Genomic DNA, 12,660 nt, shown 5'->3' with positions numbered 1-12,660 from the left:
CTTACATTAAAGATACAGACAATAATTCACCCTGGAGATGGAATGTTAAGAGGGTGGCCTTTTAGTTAATCAAATGCAAAGCCATTACCCAGGCTCTTTCCTTAGATGAGATTGAATCACAACTGAAAATGTGTGTGTGTGTGTGTGTGTGTGTGTGTGTGTGTGTGTGTGTCTGTGTATGTCTGCGACCACGCTTTGTAAGAATTGAGAAGGGATCCACACTTGCTAAGAGTTACAGTGGAGGTGTGTATAGGCATAGATTTTGGGTTGAAGGAAAGCTTATCTGGAGAGAGGCAGAAAAAAAGATTTTTAAGAAAAATTATGAGGATGTAAATATATTTAAAATGTGAATAGAAATAACAAGAAATTAGAAATTTTCAGAAGTTGACAAAAAGAAAATTCCAAAATTTCACTTATTAACAACCTTAAAAATGTCATAATGCTTTTTCCTAACATACGTATTTTTGCTGTATACTCTACATTGTCTCTTGATATGACATTGATATTATAATATTTTCCATGGAGAGAATGGAAAGATAATTCAGTCTTTCTTCTAGATTGATGAATTTTCTTTAATTTGGTAGTTTACAATATTTTAATTTCATAACTTATTATTGGGGATGTCAAATTAATTTTTTCGGATTGTGGTTAATTTGGGAAACTCTCTTGTCAAGTTTTCAAAACAGAGTCCCGCTCTGTTGCCCAGGCTGGAGTGCAGGGGTACAGTAACAGCTCAGTGTTGGTTTACCTCCCAAACTCAAGTGATGCTCCCACCTCAGGTCCTCACCCCAAGTAGCTGGGAGACAATAATTTAACTTAATGTGGGATCCACCTGCTTATAAAATGTGAGGTAACACACTTCCGAATCCCAATTTGAAAGATTGCTTCTTTTAACGCATTGAGCACTTGGAGGTGCAATTTTTTATCCAACCACCAGGGAGCAGACAAATGCCTTGAAAGAAAGGCTCTTCAAACAATTGAACAAGTCAAAAACCACAAAAGGAAAACAAATGAAGTGCATTAATTACCGCAAATAAAATGAAAAACACAACGGTTTTTCATTTTGAAAATAAAGAATACCAGAGGCATATGTTAAAACAAAACATTTCAGTCATTTTCCATCTGACTATATTTAAAGGTTTTTCTCATCCCTCTACACTTGAAGGAGGCGATGTCTCCCCTCTTTGAAGGTGAGCAAGTCCTACTTAATGGAAAGATGTACCAATTTACCATCTTCTCCCTGGAATTAATTGACACATCTAAAGGAAGTAAAGGTTGCGAGTATCATGACAGTTAATCTATGAACACAGGCTTCTTTAGAAGTTCTATTTATTCACAACAAAGCAAGCTTTTGAAAAAAAAAAACAAAAACAAACAAAAAAAAAAAACAAAAAAAAAAACGTTGGTTTTCCCTTTAACTTAGTGTATAAATGCCAGCAAAGACTCAGTTTACTCACTGGCACATTTTAAAGTAAATGCCAGTCTGTCAATGATAAAATCAATAAAATTGTTGCATAAAATTATTGTTTGTAGGCAATTTTAAACAAATTATTCTTAATGAAAAAGACCAATATGTTATATACTTAATTTCATTTAAAGGAATCACTTCGTGTTATAAAAAACCTTCCTTGGTTTTATTTAAACAGGACTTCCACAGAAGATAGACTCTTCCGTAGAGTTAAGTTAGAAAATTCATCTTTGGGCTAGGCACGGTGGTTCATGCCTGTAATCCCAGCTCTTTCAGAGGCCAAGGTGGGCAGATCACCTGAAGTCAGGAGTTCCAGACCAGGCTGGCCAACATGGTGAAACCCCGTCTCTGCTAAAAATACAAAAATTAGCCAGGCGTGGTGGCAGGCGCCTGTAATCTCAGCTACTCAGGAGGATGGATGAGGCAGGAGAACTGCTTGAACCCAGGTGGCAGAGGTTACAGTGAGCCAAGATCACACCCATTACACTTCAGCCTGGGGGACAAGAGCAAGACTGACTCTTAAAAAAAAAAAAAGAAAGAAAAGGAAAAAGAAAATTTGTCTTTGAAATCTGAATGTTAGTAGTAATCTCTTCCTCAGTTCTTTAACTCTTGCACAGCTCTGTAATCCACCTCCATTTTCCGGAGTGCCAAATATATATATACGCTGGCTCCTCTCTTCCTCTCTTATCGCCTGTTGTCACAACCACAATTGCGACATAGTAACCAGCTTTCAAACTGCCCTTTCAAGCACTGACTGCATTTTTATAGGACTTGAATACTTTAGTGAAAGGGGGAAGGTCTATTGCAGAACTTTAGGCTCAGAATGCTGGGTTTAAATCTCAGCTTTACTACTTAATTAACAAATCACTTAACCTCTCTATGATTTCATTACCTCTTTTGTAAAATGGGGAAAATAGTTATAGTACCTAACTCATGGGGCTGTTGTGACCTTTAAATGAGATAATGAAACAGTGTGTCTGGAATGATATGACCTCTTAATGAGTGTTAATTATATGTCTTCATTACAAGGGAGGTTTTAGTTTTTCTATTTTTAATAATAAAATTATTATTATTTTTTCTGAAACAAAGTCTCACTCCTTTGCCCAAGCTAGAGTGCAGTGGCACGATCTTGGCTCCCTGCGATCTTCCCTTCCTGACTTCAAGAGATTCTCCTGCCTCAACCTCCCCAGTAGCTGGGATTACAGGCATGAGCTACCACACCTGGCTAATTCTTGTGGTTTTAGCAGAAACAGCGTTTCACCACTTGGGGCAGGCTGGTCTCGAACTCCTGACCTCAAGTGATCTGCCCACCTTGGCCTTGCAAAGTACTGGGATTACAGGCATGACCAACCCCATGCTGGTACAAGGCAGGTTTTTAAAAGCCTTTCCTGAGTGAGTGACTGGAATTATTAAACCTGGAAGGTTTTCACTTAAACAGGCCAAAGGATTCTGAACATGGCTGTGATTTAATGCCCAGAGAGTACTTTAGAAAAACAACCGTACATGGCAATTATTATGCTGTGTAGCCCTGTGCAATTCATTGAATCATTTTTACAAATGAACTTAATTTGTAAGGAAAGAATATTGATAAGGCAGACAAATACCATATTTACTGTGGTCTCCAAGCTCTTTCTCAACTAGGAAGTATGAAGGAACAATCTCAGCTGATGAACACACGTGTAAGCCCAGTACATTCAAAACTGAACTCCCGACCACCCTGCCCCCACATTCAGGAAGCACCCCCCATCTTAATTTGTGGCCGCTCCACCCTGCCCCTTATTAAGCCATACACAGTGGAGTGATTCCCCTACTCCACATGTTCTCTCATACTCACATCCAGTCTGTTAGGAAATTCTGTTAACTCAACCTTCAAGGAATAAACAGCCTCTGCGCACTTTGCACTGCTTCCGTTGCTGTCATTTCAGTCCTGACCATCGTCTCCCATCTGAGTCACCATGATAACTTCCTGCTGGTCTTTCTGATTCCAGGTCCCCTCCCCACCAGCCCAGCCCACCCCAATCTGTCCTCAACACTGCAGCTGGTCTCAAAGTCCTTTAAAAACATAAGTCAGACTGTGTCACTGTCACTCCTATGCTCAGAACCCTGTAATGACCCTTTAGGGCGAAAACGAAGATTTTTTAAAGAGCCTTTTAAGTTCTAACTCTCTCTTACTCCTCTGCCGCAGGTCCTAACAGTCCACCTTAGCTTACTCCCCTCCTTCCACGTTGGCCTCTGAGCTGGTTCTCAAGAACATTGGGTACGTCTATCTTAGAGCATTTGAGCTAGTTTCTCTCTCTGCTTAGAATACGCTCTTCAAGACAACTGCTTGGCTAATTCTTGTAGATCCTTCAACACCGCATTTGGGTCTTGTTTTCACAGTATGACCTACCGTTAACTATTTTATTTAATATTTTCCTTTGTTACTCAGTATTGATTATCTTCCAACACGCATTTCTGTGTCTATATCTGATCCGGCACCAGCCCTTCCTTTTCTCTCTTCTGGGTTGCTTATTTTTCATTGTCTGTTTCCCTCTTCTGGATTGTATATTTCACAAGGGCAGAGATTTTAATCTGTTTAATTCATTGGTGTGCTCCACTTCCTAAAAAACTCAATAAATATTTGCTGAATAATTAAATGGGTGGGAAGGAGGAAAGAGTAATGTGCAGAGAGGAACTGAGAAACATTGAAGATGATTTGTGCACTGTTCTTGCTTGTTTTTCCCTTTTACATAGATTGGCAAAATGTAAGCCTTGGTTTAGTCACCATTTCTTGTCTAGAAGTTACTCTTCAAATACAAGGAGTAGATGGTGAAACACAATCATCATATCACCCCTTGTGTATAACTCAGCCAGAACAATAACAATGAAAAGATTAGGAAACAATAAATAGGCAGAAAAGAAAATGGTAAATTCTTTGAATGTCACTTCAGAGGCAAGTCAGTGCGATTTCTCCATGCTTCGGGTTAACAGGATTCAGAAAGCACTATCCCAAAATATGCCGCCTTGGCATATTGACTATTTTAAACAGAGGAATTTGAGAAACAACAGGTGCAGGAAGGACTCTCGCAGCGTCCCCTAAGGTAGTCATGAGACCCTCATGTGAGAGGTGCCCTCCCTGTACCTGGAGGAAAGGAGCATGCTGATCTCTGAAGATGAGTTGACAGGCGAAAGCGGAAAGAACAGACTTTGCTAAGTGTCCCCACTTTACTACACTTAGCCCTCTCTCCTATGATATCTCCTTGTGCTATCAAATTTTCCCATGACTCTCCACTCTTCATCACATCTAGCATAAAACTATTCAAGGTTAACAGTCTCTTCAGGTCTTTATTTCCTTATGAAGGCTTGTGTGTCATGTGAAACTTATAGTAAATAAATTAATATGTTTTTCTCTTCACAAACTGTCTTTTGTCAGTGTAACGTACAAAACTCCATCCAATGAGCCTAAGATGGGTAGGAAAGAAAATTTTTTTTTCTTGCCCTACGAGGTCTAAAATCCAGTTCATCAAATATAAGTTCACATTTGTATTAATTCTCAGGAAAACTGGTTTGGATCCAGCCTATTCAAGAATTGCCTCAGCAGAAGTTAAAATTAATAATTTAGAAGGTCAGTAAATTTAGCAAACATACACTAAGTGAGATATAAGCAGTGTGTGAGTTGTCAGTGGGAAACAAACAAAAAATGAGGCACTCTCTTTGCCCAGTAAGTGATTATAATTGGGCAGGAGACACAAAGATGTAACAGCAATAATTACAATCTACTGCAGAATGTGATAAATAGTATAATAAAGGTACACAAATGTATAAGACAACAACAGGATAGTTTAATTATAATACTTTGAGATATTCATTTCTAAATTTTATTTTAAATGTGTTTTATCTCTTGCAAGATGCTTCAACTAAACTGACCTCAGTCAACTACAAAAAATTTTGCTATGAGTTTTATTTTATGTTATCAGGTTCTGTTCTCTTCTTTTCCCACTACCTGTTTGTTTAAGCAATGCTTTGAAAAGTACAAACTTCTGAACCCTAAAGCTTTAAAGCATATTTTTTAATCTAGTAATTCCCTATAATCTAAAGTGCTAACAAGATTCAATTCATCTTATTATCTGAGGTTGAAATTAATCGAAAAATGTACAGCGTAGATCCCATAAAACACAATTCATGCTTCTATTGAAATGTTGAATACTATCCGACTGAATTTCATTTAGATGAGGACAGTTACAAACGTACAACCAGAGCAAAAATAATGATGACATTCCTACACAAATATTCCCTATTTCAGTACATAATAACATCAGAATCAGAAACGGGGATTATTTTGAAATCTTTCTTTTCTTCCTCTCATCCAATAGTCAATCAATTACACAGTCTTTCCAATAAATCCCTTGGTCTCTTTACTGTTATTCTAATCCAATCTGCTACCCAGTCTTTGTTTTTTTAATGTAAACTTCTATTTTATTTTATTTTCAATTGTCAAATAATAATTGTATATATTTATGGGCTACAAGGTGATATTTCAAAATACATATGCATTGTGGAATGATCAAATCAGTAATTAGCACATCCATCAATGCAAATTTATTTCTTGTGGTGAGAACATTTAACATTCTCTCTTTCAGCTATTTTTTTTTTCTTTTTTTTTTTTTTTTTTTTTGAGATGGAGTCTCGCTCTGTCACCCAGGCTGGAGCACATTGGTGTGATCTTGGCTCACTGCAACTTCCGCCTCTTGGGTTCAAGCAATTCTCCTGCCTCAGCCTCCTTAGTGGCTGGGATTACAGACATGCACTGCCATTCCTGGCCAATTTTTGTATTTTTAGTAGAGACGGGTTTCATCATGTTGGCCAGGCTTGTCTTGAACTCCTGACCTCATGATCCAACCGCCTCAGCCTCCCAAAGTGCTGGAATTACTGGCGTGTGCCTCCACGCCCGACCTCTTTCAGCTATTTTGAAACATACAATACATTATTAATAACTATGGTCACCTTATTTTTGAATACAATGGCAGAAATCATTCCTTCTATTTAATTGCACTTTCTTACCTGTTGATCGGTGTCTCCTCTATCCCTATTTAATCCCAACCCCCCATGTCTAGTAACCATTGTTTTAATCTTTACTTCTGTGAGTTCAACTTTCTTCGATTCCTCATATAAGTGAGACCAACTGGTATTTGTCTCTCCGTGTCTGGATTATTTCGTTTAGCATAATGTCCTCTAGGTTCATCCACATTGTCACAAATGACAAAATTTTGGTTTTTTTTTTAAGGCGGAATGATATTCCATTGTGTATGTATGTGTGTGTGTGTGTGTGTGTATATATCACATTTTTAATCTATTTATTTGTTGATGGACATTTAGGTTGTTTCCATATCTTAGCTATTGTGAATAGTAGTGAGAATTCTTGGCGATATGGTAATTCTATTTTTCACATTATTGAGGAACCTCCATACTATTTTTCAAAATGGCTATACGAATTTGCAATACCACCAATAGCATACATAAGGGTTTCCTCTTCTCCACATCCTCACCAACACTTGTTACCTTTCATCTTCTTTATAATAGCCAATTTAACTGTCTGAGGTTTTATCTCATTGTGGTTTTATTTTACAAAATAAAATGAAACCACAATGACTTTGATGACTAAAGATGTAGAGCCCTTATAAAATATGTCTGTTGGCCATTTCTGTGTCTTCATTTGAAAAATATCTACTCAAGTCCTTTGTCCATTTTTAATTAGGGTTATTTGTTTTCTTATCAAATGCTTTTTCTTCATCACTTGAGATAATCATTTTTTTTTCTTTATTCTATCAATATGATGAATTGTATTTATTGATTTGTTTATGTTAAACCAACTTTTCATTCCAGGAATACCACTTGATCATGGTGAATGACTCTTTTAATGTACTGTTGAATACAGTTATTATTAAATACTGATCATCCTATACATTTCTTTTACATTAGGATTAGAGACAAGTTCTCTTTAGAAATAACTCCAAGAATGGTTTTTATATTTTATTTTCACATTGAAAATCAGTTAAATTCACTTCAGCCTCAAAGTGTGTGTTCATGTAAAATTAAATAAGTACTGGCAGTAAGCTGCATTTTTTTTTCTTTGTTTTTGAGACAGTCTCGTGCTGTAGCCCAGGATGGAGTGCAGTGGCACAATCTCAGCTGTCTCCATCTCCTGGGTCCAGGAAATTGTCCTGCCTCACCCTTCTGAGGATTACAGGTGCCCACCACCACACCCAGCTAATTTTTGTATTTTTAGTAGGTTTTACCATGTGGGTCAGGCTGGTCTCCAACTCCTGACCTCAAGTGATCCACCTGCCTAGGCCTCCTAAAGTGCTGGGATTCCAGGCATGAACCACTACAATCCACCCATTTTTTTTTTTTAATAAACATGAAATGAGTTAAATAGCTTTAGCTTCTCAATTTCCCCAGCAAGCTAAAGGCTCTGTACTTATTCTGAGGAAACACACACACACACACACACACACACACACACACACATACACACCCCAAACCAAACCAACAAGCTAAAGGACATCTGTGAGTAAGCAAGAGTCTCAGATGGGGGTGGAAGGCATAGGCTACATATCTAGGGATTAACAGTCTCTCTCACTAGTTTAGCTACCGCTCACTACTGGTCGACACGTCTCATGGTCTTACTTACAGATGTCTTTGCCAAGGTCTTCATCAAAGGTAATTGTCTATTGGTCTGCATGTGGCAATATGCAACAGCTCTGCACACTCTCAAGAATGCAGAGAGTCAACGTGAGCCTATATGATAATTAGGGAAACTGGGTACTCTGGAATCACCCATTCTACTGGTTTTCAATCACATCAACTCCATTCTTATTGTTTGGGCCCTAAGTTACATAAACCGTTACATTTTTTATTATGTAATATTTTTATGAGTTATATTACTCCTTATGAATATTCCCAGAACTCCTTTACTTTTCAAAGTATAATTACATCTTTCAGGTACAGCAGGTGTTTATCTTCGTTGGGTTAGGTGCCTAGTGCTTATTCAAAAATGGAGAAAGAATGTTCACAACTTCAGCCATTGAGAAAAATATGTTTACAAGCCAAAGAACACTTTAGTAGGAAAACTCGTAAACTACATTTAAGCACAGCAAGCAGATTTTTTTTTAAATTTATTATTAAAATGTAAAATAAGGCATCTTTTACAAACATTTATTTCAGATATGACTTATGCCTGACTATATTTTATTCTTCTACTTCAGATTCTTCAAGAGATTCCTGTTAAGATAAAGACCCAAATATATAAAGTGACCACTTAAATCCTGCAAGGTCTGGCCTCAGCCCATCTCTCCAGTTTCATCTCAGGACAATCCTCCTTCATCCACACTGGTCTATTTGATTGAACCCATGTTCAGTGAAGGAACTTTGTGTGCAATTCTCTCTGCTAGAAACTCTTTTCTACACTCCCACTCTCCAGCTACACTCCATCCACTCAATTAATTCCCTTAAATTTCAGATTATTTATTTCTTCCTCAAGGAAGCCATTCCTAACTCTCCAAGTATATCAAGGCACCTGTCATGGACTTGGAAGTCATTTTGTAATCATTGCATCACTGGTAATTTTACTTCTATTTGTGTAATTCTTATTTGATTAAGTTCCTTCTAATTAGAGAGTAAATTTCATTGCATCCGAGAAACTAGCGCGATGCCTTTTTACATAGTAATACGTAGTAATTAAGTGAATCAACAAATCGAATAGGATTGAAAGAATTTGTCATTGGATTCTAGTGGAACAGGGAAGATTTCTTAAAGTTCGTTTTTTCACTTACAAAATCTAAGTTAGAAGCAGCAAGTTGTATTGAAAAGTTCTGCATTTAATGGTTAAGTTTACCATGAAACTAGATTTTTGTCTTAATGATACAAAAGCTAGAATAATGGATATTATAATTCATGCTCAGTGATGTTTTACACAAAAAAATATGATTTGCTGTTAGTCTGAGTAACTAAAAACTATACATAGCAATTGAAAAGCACAGCTTACTAAGCGATAAATGTAAGTGGAATTTGACTCATTAAGTGTCCATGGTTTTCATAATGAATTTTGAGATTTTATAGACCATAGTCACAGTGCCTATGGGCATGAATTATAAAATGCTTGAATTGAATATGCTCACATTTAATCAAAGAAAAAATTTTGACAACTCTGTTGACACTTCAGTGCTTCCATTAGAAATTTTAAAAATTACAATGTGCATTCTAGGTTAGCTGCCATTCATGTTTCTTGATTATTGGTTAGGTAGACTTGCAAAATTTTGGACTTCCACTCATCTCAGCCTAGTCAATGATTTATTAAATACCTGTGTAGAAAGCATTTGCTCACTGTTATGTTTACCATTCAGGAGAAAGACATTTTTGCCTCTGTTTATGCTAATTCCCTCACACCAATAATCCATTCTTTACACACTAAGTCCAAACAAAACAACCCACTTTCTTCTTTATTTCCTTAAATACTTCTTTGATCATCTGGCTAGGGAGACAAGAAGAATACAGGCTGTTTGTTAATAGATTCGTAGTTTGATTTTAGGCCTAAATGTGTAGAAGGAAGGAGTCTTGTTGAGTGTGGAGTAGAAAAGGGCAGGAAGCTCAAAGTGGAGAGGAGAAGGAACAGCAACAGACTCAAGATTTTGTCCACCTGAGCACTGTGCCTTCCACAAGACAGTTTTGAGTAAACAGAAAGCTAGAGAGCTGACCAGAATCTGTTAATAAAATTTTAAAGAGTTTTGGTTGAGCTAAACCCTGGAAAAATTGTACCTATTTTCGCCTTTATTCATAATCTTTCATAACACTGTTGTATTTTCATCATAGCACTAATCATCACTTAAAATGTAAAATGTATACATATCTTTATGTATGTGTGCATGTACATATGTATTAGTTCATAAGCTCTCTAACCCTACTCTGTAAACACAGGGACTTTGTTCGTTTTTTTGTGAACTGTAATTCCATTACCTAGAAACATATATGCCAGGGACTAGAACCCTGAAGAAATCTTTACTAAATGAAAGAATATTCAAAATCCCAACAAATATTTTTATTTTCTCTGTAAAGTCCTCCTCATTCCTTTAGGTAATTAAGTCATTCCCTCTATATTCCATTCTGGAATATGTGTGTGTGTATATATACATATATATGAATGTTTATTAATTCTCAAAACTAACAAGTGTCTTAATAGCACAGCCTGAAACAAATATAGTTCTATCTGTGGAACTGACTGACTTCATCCAAGCGGGTTGAACTCTGATTCTAACAGGTATTTAAAAATTTTTTGTGGATATATGCATGGTAGGCGTATGTATTTATGGGGTACATGGGATATTTTGATACAGACATGCAATGTGAAATAAACACATCATGGAGAATAGGAAATTCATCCCCTCAAGCATTTACCCTGTGTGTTAAAAACAATCCAATTATACCCTTTTAGTTATTTTTAACTGTACAATTATCATTGACTAAAGTTACCCTATTGTGCTTCCAAATAGTAGGTCTTATTCCTTCATTCTATTTTTTGTGAACCCATTAATCATCCCTACCTCCCCCTCAGCCTCCCACTACCCTTCCTAGCCTCTGGTAACCATTCTACAATCTATGTCCATGAGTTAAATTGGTTTGAATTTTAGATCCCACAAATAAGTGAGATGATGTGATATTTGTCCTTCTGTGCCTGGCTTATTTCACTTAACATAATGACCTCCAGTTCCATCCATGTTGTTGCAAATGACTGGATCTCATTCTTTCTTACGGCTCAATAGTACTCCATTGTATATATATACATATATATACATTTTCTTTATCCATTAATCTGTTTATGGACACTTAGGTTGCTTCCAAGTCTTGGCTATTATAAACAGTGCTGCAACAAACATAGGGGTGGTGATAACTCTTCCATATACTGATTTCCTTTATTTTGGGTATATACCCAACACTGGGATTGCTGGATCAAATGTTACCTCAATTTTTAGCTTTTTTGAGGAAACTCCAACTCTTCTTCATGATGGCTGTACGAATTTACATTTCCACCAACAGTGTACAAGGGTTCCCTTTTCTCCACATACTCGCCACCATTTGTTATTGCCTGTCTTTTGGATATAAGCCATTTTAACTGGGGTGAGATGATACTTCATTGCAGTTTTGTTTTGCATTTATCTAATGATCAATGATGTTGAACAGCTTTTCATATGCCTATTTTCCATTTTTATGTCTTATTTTGAGACATGTCTATTCAAATCTTTTGCCCATTTTTTGATCAGATTATTAGAGTTTTTTCCTATAGAGTTGTTTGAGCTTCTTATATATTCCAGTTATTAATCCCTTGTCAGAGAGGTAGTTTGCAAATATTTTCTCCCATTCCATGGATTGTCTTTGAACTCTGGGTTATATTTTATTCATTCATCCATCCATTTATAAATTCATTCATTCACTCTTTCATTCATTCATGCAACAAACATTAATTGAGCATGTGCACTATGCCAAGCACTGTGCAAAATATTGAGGCTATACAACTGAATAAAACTCCACCTTCATGTTGCAGTCTAGATAAAGAGATAGGAAGGCCAGGACAATGATAGAGACATGCACAGGGTTTTATGAGAGGGCATAGAAGAGCTCTTAATCTAGTCTTGCAGGGTCAGGAAAAGCTTCTTAGGGAAGAAATCGTTTAAGCTGAGCTCTGAAGAATGAATAGAAGGTAATTACATTTTACAAAGAAGAAATAGCACTTATAAGGCTGAGAGGCTAAAACAGATCATGGCATATGCTGGGAACTACATTACTTACCTGGTGAATTCCAGCAAGTGGACAACACCCAGTATATAATAAGTATTCAATACATATTTATCCCCATGGTTGTAGGGTTTCTCCATTGATAAACAGCATAACTATCCATAACAAATTACTCTTTAAATTCCTTACCTTGATTTAAGACCATTATAATTTCTCTTTTCTGTTGCATTGATAGATGGCTGAAATAGAATTTATTCATACATATATTGTATTTTTAGAACCTCAAAGGATAGAATCCATGTTTTCTGTGCATACTGCATAACATTTCACATTCTAGTGGTGTAGCAACTTTGGTTGTGAAAAGTAAAAGGATCTGAGTACCAACCGTTTTCCCACCCTATCCTCAGGCACTCCATGTCTGAAAGGAA

The sequence above is a fragment of the Sapajus apella genome, unplaced genomic scaffold (assembly GCF_009761245.1).
Source record: "Sapajus apella isolate SASKATOON/1434 unplaced genomic scaffold, GSC_monkey_1.0 scaffold2, whole genome shotgun sequence".
NCBI lineage: Eukaryota > Metazoa > Chordata > Mammalia > Primates > Cebidae > Sapajus > Sapajus apella.
Note: the sequence above shows the minus strand (reverse complement) of the source record.